The sequence below is a fragment of the Pelodiscus sinensis genome, chromosome 2, assembly GCF_052426305.1.
Source record: "Pelodiscus sinensis isolate ZL-2025 chromosome 2, ASM5242630v1, whole genome shotgun sequence".
NCBI lineage: Eukaryota > Metazoa > Chordata > Testudines > Trionychidae > Pelodiscus > Pelodiscus sinensis.
Window position 1 is genome coordinate 97,667,791 of NC_143053.1, and position 20,612 is coordinate 97,688,402.

The 20,612-nt window shown below is 46.0% G+C and overlaps 1 protein-coding gene across 1 annotated transcript in view; it reads right to left on the minus strand.

Annotated features, from left to right (window-relative positions):
• LOC102447253 (lysine--tRNA ligase-like) overlaps window positions 1-20,612 on the minus strand; it is a 103,342-nt gene that overhangs the window by 73,893 nt on the left and 8,837 nt on the right. Inside the window, exon 2 of the mRNA XM_075921054.2 lies at window positions 3,448-3,563. The gene's annotated coding sequence lies outside the window, so the exon portion shown is untranslated. The remainder of the gene's footprint in view (window positions 1-3,447; window positions 3,564-20,612) is intronic.

The window sequence follows — 20,612 nt, forward strand, 5'->3', positions numbered from 1 at the left end:
ACGACAGATGTGGTGGAAATATTACTCTTCATTTTCAGCCTGCTAAGCTTCAACAGCTTTCCACCCATTCTGTAGATGATTTCAACGCCAGCTGGGAGCTTCCCAACACTTAGGTAAAATATGACAGCAATGAAGACCATGAACATGGTTGGGGCGATGATACAGCCCTGTTTGTACTTTGAAAGAAGAATTTAATGTCTTAGACATGGCCCCTTCTGGACATCTGTCCATCAGTACCAATGTCCATAAAATGGAATTTATTCTAGTGGCTGGCCACCAATGTTCCCTCTAACTTTTTCCATCTATGAGTAGAATAAATTTTGTTTTATGTATCAAGGCATATGCAGAGGTGTACCACCTGTAGAAACATATGCTGCTGACTGGGCACTTTGCTACTTGGCTAGACGGCATTTGAATCTCTCTGGGTGACTGCCCAAGTGCACAGCTTACAGGGAACACGGATGGCCACAAAAGCTTACTACATCAGTGTTTGATGGTGATCAGCTCCAAGGTCTAATCTAGTCATGGCCAACCCATGGCTCGTGAGCCGCATGCGGCTCTTGCCCTCCAAGGGTGTGGCTTGCGAAGCTGCTCCTGTGCGCTCCCCCCCAACAGCTCCCGCCAGCTCCCGCCAGCCCCCAGCTTCCCTGTGCTTACCAGGTCGGAGCTGCGGGGTTTTAAAAATGGTGCCCAAGATGGCGGCCGTCAAAGGGGCAGCCCCCGTTTTTTTTTAAATTAATTTTTTGTTTTTGCTTGACAATTCTGCTCTGGGGGGCTTTTCTTGCTTGTCAATTCTGATGTGGCTCTTTGCTTTTTTCCTACCACGGTTTTGGGTCTCTCTGTTAAATGGGTTGGCCACCCCTAGTCTAATTGCAGCCCCAAAGGGCTACTCAAGGCATGCTGAAAAGCTTGGGACTATTATGGCAGATACTGTGTGCAGTCCAGGAGCATATGAGCAAAATCTGGTTAAGCACCTACTTTATAAATGTGAGAGAACTTACCCAAAAGCAGGAGAGGACACACAGGTCAACACAGACCAGTAACAATTGCTTGCAAAGCATTGTGGGATAGCCATTAGAGTGCCAAAGTAGTTTGCATCAGGCTTGCATGCATATAAACAATAGACCGGATCTTCTTACTTCATGACAAAGTTAGTTGACTTAAAAAGATTCCCGAGTCAGTGCACCATAATGAATTGTTCCGTGTACACACAACTATTTCAAACTGTATTAACTCAGTTTAGTCTATTTAACCCCCTTCTGTATACAAGCTTTCTCTCAAGTGCTTGAATGACATTCACCCACATCATAAGAACACTAAAGAAGGTCAGATATTTGGCAGCGTCTACTTCAGGGAAACCCAGGAACGGCAGGCGTATCGTAAGACAAGAATGAGGCAGTGACACAACTGGATGGAAAAAGTTCACAAAATAACCTGCAGAGTGATCAGCCTCTTCTTCTAAAGCACTAAGGCCTAGATCCCCAAAGGCACCTATTCAAAGACAGATTTAGAAGCAGGTGCCCCAGGCAACTGGCCAAGCTCAGGGTGCTGCATGGTATTGAAGAGTTTAACAAATGGAAGATGCTCCTTGACTGGGGTGCTACTTGGTCAAGGACCAATCCTGTGCCTAAATTCCTGTTCTGACTGAACTGCAATCCAGACAACTCCTACTGTACCATGTAGCATCAAGGTTTTGAAGGTAAAAGTTTCCTTGGTGCCTAACTTTCTGCCTCAGGACAGGGTTGGGGGCACTGAGGCCGACAGCCTTGCCAAGCCCCTAAGCAAGGCAGGGGGGCCTCTGTTCCATGCCCCCCCAGAAGGGGCAGTGCCTCAGGAAGAAGGGGTGGGGCCAGAGGCAGTCAGTCCAGAGAGCAGTACACCTCTCCCTGGCAGCTCTCCATGCTGCCCAGAGTGCACTGCACAGTGCTCTAGCAGCAATGTAAAGGGCCTGGGGTCCTGGCTGCTGCAGTACCAGCAGTGCCAGCAAGGAATTCCAAGCCCTTTTGTGTCACCAGACAATGGAGAAGCTGCCCTCTGCCTGCCCTGCATCAGCGGCCCTGGTCAAGGAGCACTGAGCCACATATAAATCATTTCCAAAAAAACAAAAACAACCCCTCCCAAACCTGATCTGGCCCCCCAAGTGAGAAGGAAAAAAGAAGACCCTCTTAGATGTGGCCCCCCCAACTAAGAAGCAGGGGAAAAAGACACTCACCTCACTGCCCTCCTGCTCCACAGGTAAAGGGGGCACAAAGGCTCTGGGATTACTCACAGCACTGGATTAACTCTTCCAGGGCCTTGGACTAGTAGATTTTGTGCGGTCCCCCAAAGTTTTACGTTGAAGCCAAAAGTGAAGAGTTTGGAGGTGTGGGAGTGTTCTGCTTAGGAGTGGGCTGGTGATGCAGGCTCTGGGCAGGAGGGAGAGTGCAGGGACAGGGTGGGGAGTGAAGTCTGGGCAGGAGGGTGCACGAGCCGGGAGGGATGGGGTCTGCAAGGCAGAGGTGCAGGAACACTGTGGGGGTGCAGGGACTAGGAAGGAGGTGGGGTGCAGGAGTGGGCTGGGGTAGGGTCTGGGCTGGGGGCAGAGTCTGAGTGGGAGGGAATGTACAAGAGGGATGAGTGTGGAGTCTGAGCAGGAGGGTGCACAAATGGGGTAGGGGTGTGGGGTCTGGGCAGTTGGGGTGCAAGAGCAGGCTGGGATGGTGAGTGGGGTCTGTGCAGGAAGGAGGGTGCAGGAGTGGGCTCGAGATGTGGGGTCTGTAAGGGAGCAAGATGAAGGAGCTGGGAGGGGGGGGGTCTGGGCAGGAGAGGAAAGGTAGGCAGGGGCAATCAATGTGGGCACCTATCTGGCACAGCTCCCGGGGAGGCACAGGATGGGGCAGAAGATTGAAGTACCTACCTGGGGTGCCTACTAGGGGAGCACAGGTGTCTCCACAAGCCTCTGAACTCTGCAGGGAAGTACTAACTGCAGGCACTATCCCCAGCAACTCCCATTGGCTGCCTCTTCCTCCTCCCTGCCAAGGAAGGGCCTGCAGGCCAGATCCAGCCGGCAGCTTCCCTTGATCAGGCCCACAAGGCTCAGGGTTCCCTTCCCTCCAATCGAGAGCTGGCACTAGCACTCCAGATACAGTGTCTCCTACATGGCTGGAGCACTAGCACCAGCTTGCCCCCCTGTGTGGGGCAGGAGGGGCCCCAAGATCCAAGGGCTGTATGAAGGAAAGCCATGAGCTAAATCATGCCCGCGGGCTGTAAGTTCCTCATCCCTGTCCTAGAGCAATTCACAACCTAGGGGGAAGATAGGTATTCAACTACCTAAGCAGCATGAAGGGCCCAAGAACTCAGAGGCAATGTAACAGACTCAGTCCTTTTCAAAAATCTGAGCCTCACCATGGGAGGAGTTGGTGATCCAACCCACTTTATAACTTTTAGACCAGTAGGTAGAGCACTCACCTTGGCTGTGGGATTTGCATCAGGGACTCTCTCCTCTTGAGAGAGCAGTTGAATCACTGAGCTATGGGATATTCTGGTGTGGGACTCCCTCCGTCTCTCCTATTGGAGCTCTTTCGCTGTGGATAAACAAATGGTCATTGAAGCAAGGAGACTGGACACTGAGTCTCCCAGCTGGGTGTTCTAGCTATTGAACTAGAGAGTCATTCTCTACTCAATGACTGTGTCTAGACTGCATCCCTTTTCCATAAAAGGGATGCAAATTAGACACATTGCAATTGCAAATGAAGCGGGGATTTAAATCTCCCCCGCTTCATTTGCATAAAAATGGCTGCCACTTTTTCCCGGCTTGGAGTTTTGCCGGAAAAAAGCGCCAGTCTAGACGCGGATCTTTCGGAAAATAAAGCCTTTCCCGAAAGATCCCCTATTCCTTATTTTAAGATCCATTTGCATAAGCCATTTTTATGCAAATGAAGCGGGAGGGATTTAAATACCTGCTTCATTTGCAATTGCGATGTGTCTAATTTGCATCCCTTTTACGGAAAAGGGATGCAGTCTAGACATAGCCCCAATGTGTACTAAATAGCTCTCCATAGTAGAATTATCATTATATAAGAGAGCAGCACCTATACTCCTCCTCCGGCCATTTTCTATGGAGTCAGGCAGGCATCCAACTCATTCCTCCAAAGAGCGCCAAGCAACTTGGCTCCTGGCAGCGGGTCCTTGTTTATGATTCACTAAGCAGAGACAGGTGCCTATGTCTAGGCTGCAGAAAAGCAACTATCTCCAAGACAGAAAGAGGACATAGGCATTGGCATCCCCCATTGGCTAATTCAGGCAGCTCTGTACCTAACATTCTCATCTTTGTGCATCACATTTTAGTGAATTCCATTTATTGTACAGTGTACCTGGCTGCCTAATGCAGGATTTATGGATCTCACTGGAATTTCAGTGATTTTCTAGGCACCTACAAATTGAGCACTGGGATACTCAAGATCACATCATCAAAATCCCTTTGTAGATCCAGGCTTACAGCACTAAGCCTGCAAATACTCAAGCACAAGCTTAACTTGAAGACAATGGAAATGTCACGTGTGAATTTAAGCATGTGTATAAGTGTTTTCAGATTGGGGTCTAAAACAGCAGTTAGTTTTTATAGGTGATTATAAACTAAAATAAACTGATTCTATAATGCTGCCTCAAGACATGCACTTGTAGATAGAGGTCCAATGGGCATATTACTTATCAAATGTAAGTACTCTCATTCCAATTTTATGGGATGCCTTCAGAAACAGGTAATTACAATCTTGATCCAAACCTCCCTTACTGACTTAAATGTTGTTTGGATCATGTTCCGATGGGACCATTATTCCCAACTGCCTGTGTTCACTCAGAGCCCCCAAACAAAAGTAAAGCATGAGTTAAATGGAGTCAATTTATGTTCAAAGATGTATGCTCGACCATTCTTTGTCTCATTGTTTCCTTGTGCTCTACCTCTCAGCCTGCATCCAGCTGTTGTCTTTAGTCTCATACTTCAATTGTAAGATCATTGGAGCAGGAACCACATTTTTATTCTGCATTTATACAACTCTGAACACAGTGGTGTGCTGCTCCATGATTGGGGCTTCTAGGTAATTCAAGTAGCTGGGATGCCTGAAAGGAGAGTTCATGCTTACAGTCTCCACCTTTGTGCCAGCCAGCTCCCGTTGAGATGGACTCTGCACCCTTGTGTTCTCTCAAGCTTCAATGGACAACAATCAAAGTACAAGCAAACAAAAATATATGAGTGTGGTATGGGAGTGTCATGATCATGAGGGTTTGCCAGCAGCCTGGGAACTAAGGGGTTAACCTTATCTAAGTCAGGTAGATTCAGGCAATAGCAATGTAGGTACAAATTTCATACTAGGACAAAGGAATGTTTGGTTTCTCCCTCCTTTGTCCTGGGCAGTTTCTCTCCAGCTACGGAGGGAGTCAGACAATGTCTCCCTCCAAGAACAGACTCTTCACTCTTTTGTAAGTAGGGTAAAGTTTAGACAAATTTCTGAACTTCAAGCTGACTACATAACAAATACATTGCTGTAATTCTGTCTTATCAAAAAAGAACGGGTTCGGCCTCTGTCCCACAGAAAATATTTTGTTCCTTTGTCAATAACTATTTGAGCAAAAAAAGAATTCCATATTCCATTTTACAGTCTGTGGTTCCACCCTTGTCAGTCCTGAGTATCAAGTTTTGACAAAATTACAAAGTCCACACCCAAGTTCACGACACAAGAGATACTAGGTCATGTCAAGGTTTGACACAGTAAAGTTACATCACCAGTCAGAGAGTGCCAAAGGGAAACTGCTGTTGTGTATTCACACTGTCAACTGCTTACATAAGAGTGTTCACACTTGTGGTACTTGCAGCAGCATTTGGTGTGGTGCCCTTCAGGCAGCTATCCCACAGTGCATCTCTCTTTTTTGCTGCTAAGTGTCGTGGGAAGGTGGAGGGGGTTGTGGGGCATCCTGGGTCCTGTCCCAATTCTTCAGAATACATTTCTTCCTATCCCAGCAATCCCTGTGCTTCTGTCCACATTTGGTGCCATCTTTCAACTGTTTGTTTACTGCGGGCTTTGTCTGACTGGTCTGCAGGAATGGATCCTGCACTTCTAACCAATACACTGTTTCCTCTCACTAAAACATCACAAGTGTCAGCAGAGTGTTATACAGAAAAGACAAAAGGTGTCTAAAATGGATCTGACCATGTGCATTATCTCAGACGTGATATCGTGTGGCATTCAGGGGGGAGCTGACCATAGTGAGATGGCGTTTTTGAGCTTGGGAAACAAGCACTGAGTGGTGGGATATCATCATGCACATGTGGGATGATGAGCAGTGGTTGCAGCACTTTCAAAGATTTCATGAAGCTTGCCCCAGGCTTGTGGTACAAGGACATGAGAATGAGAGCTATCCTGTCACTGGAGAAGCATGTGGTGATTTCACCGTGAAAGCTGGCTACTTTCAGACTGGTATTAATTAGTGGCTAACCAGTTCGGAGTGGAAAAGTCAACCATTGGACTCGTGACATGTGCAAGGCCATTAATCGCATCCTACTGAGAAAGACCGACTCTGGGCAACATGCATGAAATTGTGGATGGCTTTGCACAATTTCATGGGCTTCCCTATTCATGGTGGGGTGATAGATGACGCACATAATCCAATTCTGCCACCAGACCACCTAGCCTCTGAGTACATCAATAGGAAGGAGTATTGCCCTATGGTTCTCCAGATACTTGTGGATCATAATAAGCATTTCATGAACATCAAAGCAGACTGGTCTGTAAAGCTGCAGGACACAGACATTATTGAGAACACTGGCCTGTTCTGGAAGCTGCAAGTTGGGACTTTCTTTCCAAAACAGATCACCATTGGGGATTTCAAAATGCCCATTGTGATCCTCAGAGACACTGCCTATCCTTTATGAAGCCATACAAGGAGAACCTTGACAGCAACTAGGAACAATTCAATAACAGCCCAAGAAGATGCAGAATGACTGTGGGGTGTGTGTTTTTGATCATTTAAACACCCACTGGAACTACCAATATAGGCTGGACCTAGCTGATGACAACATTCCTATGGTTGTGGAAGCTGTACATGACATGTGATGTATGCTTGTAACAGGGTGCATACTCACCTCCCACAAGCACTCCAATTTGGCTGAGTGTGGGTTCCTACACTCTGTCAGTCTTAAAAGCCCTGCAGCTACTCAGCCTTCTGGCCAAGTCACACTCTGTGCAATCACAAACCCCTTCCAGGGTACACCTCTAAACGAGGCCCATCCTGGTACCCTCTGTAGACTATCTCTCAGTTTAATATCAGTCCCTCAGTTTGTTGCCTCGCTCTGAACCAGGGCTATCCCTCCTGTAGACAACTCCTTCGCTTTTAGCTCAGGGCTTTACCTTCGAGTCCCTCAGTCTCTCAACAGCTCTCCATTGGGAGCTCTCCTTAGTACTGCTGCTCCCTCAGCCAACTAGCTTCTGTTTTCTTTTCTTCCAGTCTGCAGGGGAACTGAACTGCAGCTATCCTTGAAGCTCTTTTTGTAGGCCTTGCTAGCCCCTGATTGAGTGATTCTTCCACAGCCACTCTAACTTACCAGGAGAACTTCTCTATGGCTTTCCTCTGGCCTCAGGTTTTGGTCCACCCCATCATAAAGCTCCATAATATTTGTGAAGGGAAGGTGAAACCTTCACTTATGGCAGGACCATTGAGGCTCAGTGCCTGGGAGCTGCATTTGAAGAGCCAGAAACCAGGGATGTTAGAGGGGCACAATATGCAGGGCCATAAGGGTGAGGGAAGCCTTGAGGCAGCAATCAAACTGAAAGGTACTAATGTTTGCTGCTATGCTCAGGGGTTCAATGCTTGAAATGCTAGTAGATGGCTGGGAATGGTACATATTGTAGCCTATAAGGCTAATCTGCTTGCTTGCCTATATATACATTTTATTTCCTTATGGTTTTGATTAGATGTTTATTATAATACATTACGGTAGGTTTATATTGGCAGTTTGGCTGTAACACAAGGGACTTACAGGGCACATCCTTTATGGTGAGATAAGGCAAAGTTAGTATTTTTGTCTGGGACCTTTCACCCAGATAGCAAAAGAGGACGTGCATATATTTGGCATCTTTCACCTAGAATGATAAAGCAATCATCAATAGTGAAGGGACTTCCAAAAATACCCTCAAACTTAAAAGGTACATCTTTACTTTAAAAAACAAACAAAGTAACTAGTTAATAACAGATCGAATAACTGGGTAGAATAAAATAACAAATGTGACAGAGAACCACAAAAGGCCCATAGTAAGAAAATTATGTATATAATAAGTTAAGATCAATGGTATGCTAATCTATTAAAAAAACACTTCGCCATCAGTAAGATAAAGAAATACAAATAAAAAGAAAAATATCCCCTACTAAATATGCATCAAATGTAACAGCAGTGCAACATATTATAAAAGTAGCATTGCCGCCTATGGGCAGTCAGTGAAGATGTAGTTCTTGGGAGGTGCCAGAATGATGGCCACTGGTAATGATGGAGAAGTTGAAAGTGATAAGATAGATAATTCTAACACCTGAAGTTGTTCTAGAAGGAATGGTGAGAGTATATGGTATGGAAATATAGATGAACATTTCCTACCTATCTTATAAAATTGGGATGTTTGTGACTGCGGTAAATAAAATAAACTGTATTTGTAAATATACAAAAGTTGCTAGAGTGTAAGGGTATGTCTACACTACTGTCAGCCGACGGTCAGGGCTCCCTATATCTGTCCCTTAAGACCGGCTGAAGTTCTTTTAAATTGTGCCTGGTTCTGTTACAGCAACTGAAGGAGTCAGGTTAAAACTTAAACAGTTACAGGTTTATTTGAGGAAGCTTATAAATCATATGGTTGCAATGGCTATTGTTCTATTTCTTAACTACTAGCAAAATATAGATCTTAAAAATGGTTACAAAGAAGATAAAGATAGAAAAATAGAAATAATGGTACCAAGTAACAGCTTACTCTTTCTATGTGTACACTTAAGACAGAGGACCACATCCAGGTACAATTTTTACCCCCTTCTGTGCCTCTCGACTCCAGCATGTCAGGCAAGGGCCGGTCCCTCAATTCCTAGGAAAGACGAAAATACAAGGTGGGCGTCCCCATAGAACCTCGGGAGGTCAAACACCTAACCCGACCAGCAGGTAGAGGGTAGAATGACACAAAGTGAGTGTGTGCTGGGCCCATCTTTTATACTCATGGGGTCACGTATTTCTCTTTCTTATCTGTCATGCCAAATGGGGCTGGTCTGTCTTTTGTGAGACCAGTTCTTACAAGGGAGTTGTGAACTTAATTTACACTTGTAAGAGAGATAACTAAATTGGAAGTACTGCGCATTCTTTTCTCAGTGGGGGATTCCTCTCCCAGGGACTGTGTGTTCGTATCAACATGGGTGCCAGCCGGGCACACTCGCATATCCTGATCTTGCATCAAAGCAGATCAAAGCTTAATGGCTATGCTGATTTTCTTATTGTTCCTTCTCTGCTCTGTATACAGACATCTCAGAGGGCAAGCAAGATTGTTTGAGATGGGGGGGCTGTCTGGCTACAACTACCACCCTAGTTCGAACTAGGGTGGTTAATGTAGGCAACCGAAGCTGCAAATGAAGCCCGGGATTTAAATATCCTGGGCTTCGTTTGCATCTTGCCGGGCGCTGCCATTTTTAAAGCCCCGGTAGTTCGGCCTCCGTGCCCGCGGCTACACGCGGCACAGAGAAGGTAGTTCGAATTAGGCTAATTCGAACTACCGGTACTCCTCATTCCACGCTTAATTCGAACTACCTACTCCATGCCGCATGTAGCCGCGGGCACGGAGGCCGAACTACCCTAAGTGTTTCAACTGTGCACATCAAGGTGCCCAACTGTCATAAGCATGCCTCGTCCAGGTGTTGCAGTCCAATGGCCACGGTTTATAACACAGCCCTAGAGTTCAGGGAAGCACAGCCTAAAGGCTAGAGCAGTGGTCTCCAACCTTTTTACACCAAAGATCACTTTTAAAATGACAGAACAAGCCAAGATCTACTGCCCCGCCCCTTCCTTGAAGCCGCGCCCTCTCTATTCTCCTCCTCTCCATCACTTGGTATCCCCTACCCTTATACTGCTGCTTTTTTTCCAATTTATCTGTAGGAAGAAGATTTTCCAACATTTGGCCTGTCTAGACTGCACCAAATGTCAGAAAAAACCCCTTCTTTTGGAAGCCCTCTTATTCCTCGTGGAAAGAGGAATATAGGGGTGACTGAAAGATCATGTTTGCTCTTCCACTAAAAGAAGTGGAAGAACAAATGCATCCCTGGAGGCAGAAGAATTTTTCTGGGATATCTCTGGAATCCTGAAAAACTCCTGCAGTCTAGCTGTACCCTCGCTGGGTTGAGACAGGATGTGTAGGCTCCAGGGTGGGAATGAGGGATTTGAGTGTGGGAAGGAGTGAGAGGTGCAAGCTCTGGGAGGAAATCTGGATGCAGGAGGAGGTGGAAAAGGGAACGCTGACTCGGGGAGGGAGCTCCAGGCTGGGCAGTGTTGGGGTCAGATGTAGGGTTAGGGTATTAAGCAAGCCCCAGACTTTTGGATATGAGGGTTCAGGAATTTGGGTTGGGGTATGTGAGGGGCTCAGGGAAGGGGGTTCCAGTGTATGATAAGCTCAGATGTAGGTTCCGGGGGAAAGGCGAGTGCAGGAGTGTTATGATGCTGTGGCCAGATGGGGGATTGGCCCCAACTGGGGGTTTGTTGACCAGGCTTCATTTTTACATAAAATACTGTGTCAAACACAAAAAGTCTCTGCATTGTCTTTATTTCCGAGAAGGGCAGGGAACCGGTTTTGAGTCAGGGATCACTGACCCACCGTAAAGTCAGTTGGGGCCTGTCATGGGGCACCCTTGTCATGTCACCTAGTCCCCCTCCTTGTAGCCAGACAGGAACCCCCCCCCCCCCCCGTAACATCCATCTTTGCTTGCCTGGAGCATGCAGGGCACACAGAGCAGTAAAAGCCTTGAACAGAAGGCCCAGGCTGCTGTGACCATGAATGGCTGTAAACAGAGATATGCCATTTGCTGATCAAGAGGCTGCCAAGGAGTGCCCTTGACTGAAACCCATATTGATACAAACACACAGCCGTCCGCGGGGGGAGGAATCTCTCGCCCAGTAAAAAACATGATTAGTATTCACAATTTAGTTCTCTCTCTTGCAAGTGTAAATTAACTTGAAACTTGCTTGTAAGAACTAGCACCACAAAAACGGACCAGTACAATTTGGCATCTTAGATAAGAAAGAAGATACGGGCCCCTATGGGTATAAAGATGGGTCCAGCAGCACATTTACTCTGAGTGTCAATCTACCATCTATTTGCTGGTCGGGTTAGGTGTTTGACCTCCCGAGGTTCCACGGGGACACCCACCTCGTATTCGTCTTTCCTAGGAATTGAGGGATTGGCCTGGCTTGACCCGCTGGAGTCGAGAGGCACAGAAAGGGGTAAAAATTGTACTTGGATGTGTCCTTTGTCTTAAGTGTACTCATAGACTTAGAGCTCTTTAAAGATTAAGCTGTCACTTGGTACCATTATTTCTATTTTCTATCTTTAGTTTCTTTGTAACCATTTTTAAGATCTATATTTGCTAGCAGTTAAGAAATAGAGCAATAGCCATTGTAACCATATGATTTATAAGCTTCTTTAATAAACCTGTAACTGTTTAAGCTTTAACCTGACTCCTTCAGTTGCTGTAACAGAACCAAGCACAATTTAAAAGAACTCCAGCCAGTCATAAGGGACAGGTATAGGGAGAGCTTGGGTGTTTGGATCGTGTCACTCCCAGGTGACAGATCCGTTGGGGCATCTTTCAGTCTTCCCTAGACTGCCTGCTGTGAAGGGATCCTGTATCCTAGCAGCTGAAATCTGAGATGTAATAAGCTGGGGCGTCTGTCAGCCTGTTTGCTGCCCCCTGCAATTGGACCCCGGTCCTAGCGGCAAAGTCACGGACGTTAAACCTTTTCTTGGTAACACACACACAGCCATGACCGTTGGCTGACACTCCTCCGCCTCCGTTTTCCTCCGCCTGGCCATCCCGTCCCGCCGGATCATGAGGTCACACCAATCCCTGGTTGCCCACGTGATCCCCCGGGTGCGGAGGTGAGGGGGGTCCAGGCCCTCCCTCTCTCCAGACCCCAGCCCAGGGCCCTAAGGTGGGGGGAGAATAAGCTCTCCACCCTCACCTGGCTGATGGGGCTACATGCCACAACTCATCAGCCCACGGGCTCCTGTTTTGTACCCGCCCTGGGCTACTTCCTCACCCCCGCTCACCAGGGTGCTTCGCATGCTGCTTCCTTGAGGCCCTGAGTCCCCTCATCCGGCACTTGGGCTGGCCTCCCCTGTCCAAGTGCCCTCGCTGTCTTTATATTGGGGAGGACGCTGCCCTTTTCCCCCCCCCAAGATGCCTGTGCTGGCATCTCCCAGGTCAGTTCCTCCTTCCCCCTCCCTTCCTGCTGACCCCGCCCACAGCATCTTTCCCGCACGCCGATGCTGGCGTGCGTCAGGGCTTCCCCTGGGGCATCAGCGGGGACCTCTGCCCCGCTGTTGCCTGTGCAGGCTCGCCGCCACCACAGTTCCTCCCAAGGCAGGGGAAGCCTCTCCTGGCACGTCAGCTGGAGCGCCGGCCCAGCCGCCAGCTGGGCAGTGTGCTCCTGTTGCCACCGCCACTTCTCCCGTGGCGGGGAGAGCTGCTGCGCTCCTCTCAGCCCCTTGGGGGGGTAAGGGGAGCCGGTGAGTGTAGTGTTGCGCCACCCTGTCACAGGGCCACACAAGTGAGATACAAAAAAATTATGGGGCAACAGTCCCAGCAGGGGGGCCTGGGAATACCCTGCTCCACCAGACCTGATCCAGGGCCCTGTTAGTGATCCACCACTCGCTCAGCGAGGAATCCAACTGCAATAAGCCCAGCTCACTTGGGGGGGGGAGACCACTCCCGCATCCTCCCTGGGTCACTTCCTACCAGCATTGGCCGCAAGACACTCCACGTGGTCTCGGGTTCTCCAGTTCCATAACAGCCTCTCCCTCAGGCTCCTCCGGCACTAGCAGCTCAAGGCAGTCTCCCAGATCTCTGGCTCCTGTTGTCTGGGTCTTTGGCTGGGGTATCTCTGGAGTTCCAGCAACAGGTCCCTCTCCTGCAGGGGGCCAGCTCAGACTGAGCTGAGCTGCTCCCTTTTATACTGCACCATCCCTTGGACCATGCTCAGTGTGGCTGGGGGAGCAGGACTTCCTCTGCCCATTGGGTATTAAGCTCTCCTGGCCCTGTGTGGGATATACCCATCCCATCACACCAACCATAAAATAACGTAATGTTGGGCCTGATCCTGGAACAAAGGTCCTGTCAACCCTAAAGGTGTTAACTGAAAATTCATAAGTAATCTTAAATTGGGCAATAATATGATGCACTGTGATGGTTTAATCAAATTTCCTGTTGCTTTCAATGGCTCTTTTTGTTTTCAGATAATTAAGGCAGTTACCTTTTCCATAACTGGTGCTCCTTGAGGTGTGTTGCTCATGTCCACTCAACTTAGGTGTGCATACTTGTCTGGTGCCAGAAGTTTTTCCCTCAGCAATATCCATAAGAAACTGGTTCTGGGGCACCTTGGAGAAGTGCATACATGGCACACCATACAGTGCACAGCCAGTTTCCCCCACCTTCAGTTCCTTCTTGCTGGAAATACCAACAGTGGGGAAGGAGGACGGAATGCTGAATGAGCAACGCATCTGGAAAAATGCCAGTTATAGAAAAAGGTAACTGCCTTTCTTTTCTTCTTCACGTGCTTGCTCATGTACATTCAACTTAGGTGACTCTAAAGAGTACTCCTGGGAGGGGGCGGTAGAGGTGTATGGACATGAAAATTGCAGTAGCTCTACTGAACTCAGCATCATCCCTGGCCTGCTGAATGATAACATAGTGGGTTGTGAATGTGTGCATGGATGACCACGTAAGACTTACAGATGTCCTAGACTGAGACGTGCACCAGGAAGGCCACTGAGGATGCCTGCGCTCTGGTGGAATGCACTTGCAAGATCTGTGGCAGATGAGTTCTGCCAGCTCATATCATGTTGGTATGAAAGAGGTTATGCAAGCTGAAATCCTCTGCATGGACACTGGGAGACCTTGCAACAACTTACAGAAAGACTTCAGCTATTCCAGGTAGAAAGCCAGGGTGCTTTGTACATCCAAAGCATGCAAGCACCTTTCTTTCCTGATCTTGTGTAGTTTTGGGCAGAAGACCAGAAGGAAGATATCCTAGCTCATATGGAAAGCAGAGACCAGTGTCATGCATCCATCACTGCTGTGCACTCATCTTGCAGCTGTCTTGCCCCTGGTGATAGGCAGGCACACTTGTAGGGGTCAGAGCCTCAGTCTGGCATGCCAGACCACATAAGTGCAGAATGCCTTGTGGCCAAGGAGACTCATGCATCTTCTTGCAGTAGTGGTCGTACCATCTGGTGTCTTGAATAATGCCTGTCATGACTTTGAATCTCCAGCAAAAAGAGGCCCTTCCCTGTACCAAGTCCAACACTGTCCAGTAACACCCCAATGAATTCTACTGTTTGGGTCAGTGACAAGGTTGAGGAAGCCCAGTCTCTCAAAAGTGGTTATGACTAAACAGACTTGAGTCTCCACGTGCCTCTATGGCACCCAGGCAGCAATCAGTCATCAAGATAGAGGCGTAACTGCATCTGCCTCCTCCATAGAATGGCTGCTATGACCAACGTGTATCTATGGCCCCCTGAGCGTTCACCAATTACAACAAATGGGAGATCCATAAACTGATCGGCTACGTCTAGACTGGCATGATTTTCCGCAAATGCTTTTAATGGAAAAGTTTTTCCATTAAAAGCATTTGCAGAAAAGAGCGTCTAGAGTGGCATGGACGCTTTGCCGCAAAAGCACCGTGCCAATCTAGACGCGCTTTTCCACAAAAAAGCCCCAATCGCCATTTTCGCGATCGGGACTTTTTTGCGCAAAACAAATCTGGGCTGTCTAGACTGGCCCTTTTGCACAAAAGCTTTGCGCAAAAGGACTTTTGCCCGAATGGGAGCAGCATAGTATTTCCACAAGAAGCACTGATTTCAGACAGTAGGAAGTCAGTGTTCTTGTGGAAATTCAAGCAGCCAGTGTAGACAGCTGGCAAGTTTTTGCCTTCCCTGTGTCAATGACTGGGAACTCCGCTCTGGAATCCATTGAAATAATCTCCTTAAACATTAAAGTGGAGGATCAAAAGTTGAAGTTGTATCTACTGAGGATAGCTTGCTGGCTAGCTATTCTCAGCTGAAGGCCCCCCCGTGTCATAGACCTTCCTGCTGAAAAGATCTATCCTGATGTGACCTGTGGTCAATTGGAGGATGGTCCAAGGCTGAAGACCCTGCCACTGTTTTCTCAGGGGATGAAAACAAGGAGACTAGAATTGTCCTTGGCCAGCTGAGGTGGCTGGTACTCTGAAGTTACCAAGAATGAGCCCCCAGAAAAGGAGCCCTGGGCCAGGTGGTAAGCCATGCCAGTTATGCTTCCCTTTGACACCTCTCAGATCTGTGTTGGCCATGATTAGAATAGCAGGAGTCCCTGTCAGAGTCTGAGGAAACAGATCATAACCATGACAACCATGGTGGCACATGCACAGGAGATCAGTGCTGAGCTGTAGAAGTGGGGGGGATCAGTTTCAAGGCATCTGTGTTGGGGATTAATGCTGGAGTCCAGTGTTGGAGATCGGTACCAGGCATCCGGTGCAACTCATTGATGCCATGGATCTGCTGTCAGATCTCTGTACATCATGCCAATCTGTGAGGGAAAGGGAGCATCTTCCTGTTGGTGTGAGAGAGTCCCACATGGGATCTGATGTTGGGAAGCGTTACTTTAGGAATGATGACTGGGAATGGTGCTGGGCAGGAGACTGTGATCACTGCATTATAGATGGATTTGCTGCTCCACTGTGCCAAACTTGTCAGTACTCAAGGTTTGTCTTTTAGCACTGAGGACAGTCGAGCCATTATCTCAATTAAGTCTCTAGCAGCCTCAAAAGTGCCTAGGGTGGAAGGTAGCTCTAACCCTTCTACCTGACACTGCCTTTCCAGAGAGTCACTGGTCTTTTCTGGGGCCCCAAAGTAGATACTGAAGACTCATGCCACTTAGTCACTAAGTGCTCTTTTCTGGGGTGCAGTGACTGGTGTCATCTGCTGGTTGTGCAGCTTTCAGTATTACCAAGCACCCTCTGTTGGCTCTCCTATGTCACTTGTGAAACACTAGCAAATGCGTATGGTGCTGGGCTGTTGCCTTCACATGCGGTGGCAGGGAGTGGCAGTGCTGAGGGTCTCTTTAGTGTCCTTGCTCAGCACTGAGATATACCAATATCAGAGCAGATTTCATAAGCAATTGCTTGGGGGTCACTAATGGGCATAGGTTCGCCACAGATTCCTCAGGGTTTAAAGGTTTGGGGCAGCATTCCCCAAAGTCCAAGGAGGAGTAAGGGATTGGCGAGAGAGCTCATTCCCAAGCCTTACTAGTTACACTAAATAACTATGACTAACTATAACTAGAAATATATTAATTAGGGAGAGAACGCTAAGGAATATACTTGCTGAGCAAAATGGTCACAGGTCCAATGCCTGTCAGAGCTAGTAAGAAGGAACTTAAAGGGGATCAATTTGGCAAGGTGATATATTGAGCACCATGAAGATGCCACTCCAGTGGACTCCACAGCCAACCCAATGGGAGCTGCTAAGGGGAAAACTTGCTGCTGATTGTACCCGGTTTAAATTGACGTGAACAAACACTTGAAGAGCTAGGTTTTTCCCAACATCCAAAAGATGAGCATAAAAGATGTATACAGGCAGTTCCCGGGTTACATGGATCCGACTTACATCGGATCCCTACTTACAAACGGGGTGAGGCAACCCCGCACTAGCTGCTTCCCCCCAGCAGACCAGGGAGACGCGAAGCTAGCGCCCTCCCCCCAGAAGACCAGGGAGACGCAGAGCGGCTTTTCTCAGCAGACACCTCAGCTTGAGAATAAAGGACTGAGGAAAGTGAGGTGTGGGAGAATAAAACTGAGCTCTGGAGAAATGTTTGGCTAGAGTTTCCCCTACAATATGTACCAGTTCCGACTTACATACAAATTCAACTTAAGAACAAACCTACAGTCCCTATCTTGTACGTAACCCGGGGACTGCCTGTACTTTGTTTTTCACATTTTCTTGTAATCTTGGCAGCCACTTTTAGGTATCAACTATCTGTCAAAAGCAAATATGCCATTTTTTTATTTTCCAAGTTTAACTCCTTTATTAAGCAAGTTCACCTGCCTTCATTTTTCCTTTGGCTTGTCAACAATTTACAGAACTCTGGCTGAATCTCTCTAAACTAGCACACTAACTCTGATTTATGGATAATATTCATTGCTTTATTGTGACACTTCTGATCCCTGAACTTTTGATGCCAGAAAAAATTGTCAATAGAAATCAAAGTAATATTTTTGCCTTCAAAGTTCAGTGTTCATAATGCTGTGGGTTATAAACATCTCTTACAATACAGAGGTATCACGCAGAGTAATTAAAATTATTCCCTAGCATTTGTTGTCAAAGTAGAGATTTGAAGTCGTGCCCATATTCAAGCACAACATACTTCCTAACTAAAGTTCTCTTGACATTCAAGTTGATTACAGCATTCATGACTGCGGCTCTTAAAATGAGATTATTTTTTAAAGGATATTATTTTGCTAATGCTGAATAGCTTTTATGTTTACACCAGATGACTAAGAAATCCCTATAGAATATGGTATTTACAAAGTACCTTGTTATCCTTCAGGGTGAAAGGCACAGTACACACTGCTGTACTTTTAAGCAAACTCATTGTTTAAGGGGTGTCAGAGTCATCTCCAGGATTGAAGACTACAGAGCGGAAACAGTCTACAGAGCCAGCAACTTGCAAGCGGTCAATATACACTGCCCTGCCAACAGGTCTTACCTCTGATTTACAGGAGCCATCTTTTAAAGTTGAAAACACAGTTCACTTTCCATGTCCATTCAGTTGTTAGCTGCTCTGCCCCTAAGGTGATAAGCAGCACCATTTATGAGGATGATATATGGAGACACATGCTCACTGGGAACTAATCTGAAACTAGCAACTCATTTCACAAAGTCTATTGAATAATGGGTTTATAAACCTTTTCAGGAATGTATTTACACCGTATATTTTAAAAAAACCAGCTGCCAACTCTCCCATTTTGGAGATGCAAATTGTACTTATATAACGTACACCCATATGTGTGTGTCCCAAAATAAATCGCTTTTAAGAAGTACCACACAATCAGGAAGCTAGAGAAGAATGTGCATGGATTTGCACTTGCACTTCAACCATGGATGTAAAAATTCAGACATCTTTCTGGCACAAATTGTGCCCTCAAAAGAAAAGCGCTTGAACATGTTTATCCTGCTACATGTTGTTTTCTTAATAGCAATAAAAAAAGATCATTTGAAGTTAAATTAATTTTCATTACCTAGACATCCTATTTCAAACAAAATGCCTGGAATTAATTTCTGCTGTTGTGATGTTCTTAGAGCAGTTTCCACAAGACAGGTCTTCTTTTAAATGCTTCAATTAATTTAATAAACAAGGAGAAGCTGCAAAATGGGCAGGATCATAATTAAAGCGTATGTTGGTAATTTTCACTGGAATTTGCATAACAATATGATCTGGGAAATAGCTATATTGTCAATCACTTATTGGAAATATATGCAAGGCAGAATTTGTAATATGTTGCATGACTATTTGTCTTGATTTCTGGTCCACATATAACTGATTTATGAAAATGCATCTGTCTCCACATAGTACCTCATATTGTGAAGCATTTTGATTCTGTGCACATCCTGTTTCCTCCTTAAGATTCATGGGCATTGACCTTGGGTAATCTCATATGTGGCAGGGCAGAGAAATCTATTAATAACATAATACTTAGCAGCTTAATGGTGCTTTAAATCTCCAAAGCATTTTACAAACTTGCTAATTAATCTATTAAATCAAAAGCAAACTTACTGAATTTCTAATTGCATGATACAAGCCCATTTGGAATGAAAGAAGTATTACAGGTTTGGTTTTTAACCAAAGGAGATAGAATAATTAGGGGATTCATTAGAGAAGTGTCTGTCACCATTAATGATGCAGTCATTGACACTGATACTCCACACTGCTTACCTAAAGGTAACACTCTCTAGTGTAATACACTTACAGACCCTAATCACTGAAGTGTCACAGGCACTGAACTTCCATATTTTCTACTCCAGTCTGTGCTCAGAATGCTTGGCAAGGACTTCAATTATTCTTATCCCTTCCATATTTTTACTGTTTTCACTATTTGATGATTTATACATCAAAGAATTCCTCATTCTAATATTCAGGTGTTTACATTTATTGATTAAACAGAGTATTACAACGTACAAATTAACTTTGCTTACTGAGGCATCTATTGATTAATTATTTGTGTTAGTGAAGTTCCCAAGAATCCCAATCAAAATTAAAATCTCTTTATGCTAGGTAATGTACAAATCCACATGAAGACATGGTTCCTTCCCCAGTGTTTAAGTCTTTTCTTTTAAATATTACATATAAAAGGTAAATCATGTCCACCAATAGGAGGAAAAGGATATAAGGGGGCAGCTGCCATGGGGCCTGATGATTCTAAAAGGACCCAGGGCTATGAGCCACCACTGCTGCCATCACCATAATAGCAGAAGCCAGAGCCTCAGGCTCTTTAAATCACCACCAGAGCCCTATGCAACACAGTACTGAGGGCTCAATAAGTTAGGCTAGCCCCTAGTCCCACCCTTTCTGGGAAGCCAAGAGCTGACCCCCCCTCCCCTCCTCCTGCCACCTTTCCCAGGGCTCAACAAACTATTATCAGCCCTGAGGTAAATAAATCCTTGGTATATGTTGATTACTGCTAATTAATGGAGTCACTAGGCTGCATTAATCACATTGATCAACATATGAAATACTGTACTGTAATTATGGCATATTAAGTTATTATGAATAATTAAGAACTGATAACCTCTAATATAGTATGACATTCAGATTAGAGGCTGAGACTCCAAAAACAACAGTATTTTAAATGAAGTTATTGTTGATTTGGTAATTGGATTGAAGCAATTATCACTTACAGGACTGATAGGTCTAGGATTGTTATCCTTTTGTTTGACAGGGAATTAGACTTGAGTCCAAACTGCCAATACTAAATCAAAATCATTAGCACTCCTTCCCGTCCTCAAACTTGGGAAGAATTCAGACTTAAGTTGAACTGCACAATTCAGGGCTACCTCTGAAGAAGTCTGTGCTAAAACAAAGGCAAAAGTGCCTGAACTTCAGGAAAATGCAGGACCAGATTCATGGCCTGACCTATGAAATTAACAATGTCTTTCTCTCATAGTATCTGTAATCTTCTAGTTGATATTAGTTTTGAATTTTCCACAGAGTTCTGCATTTTCAGGAACCAGTAAAATATTTTGGTTGATGAACTTTGAAGACAGAGCTGAGAGAAATCAATTCAGGGTTTGACTACTCCAAAACCTCCTAGAAAT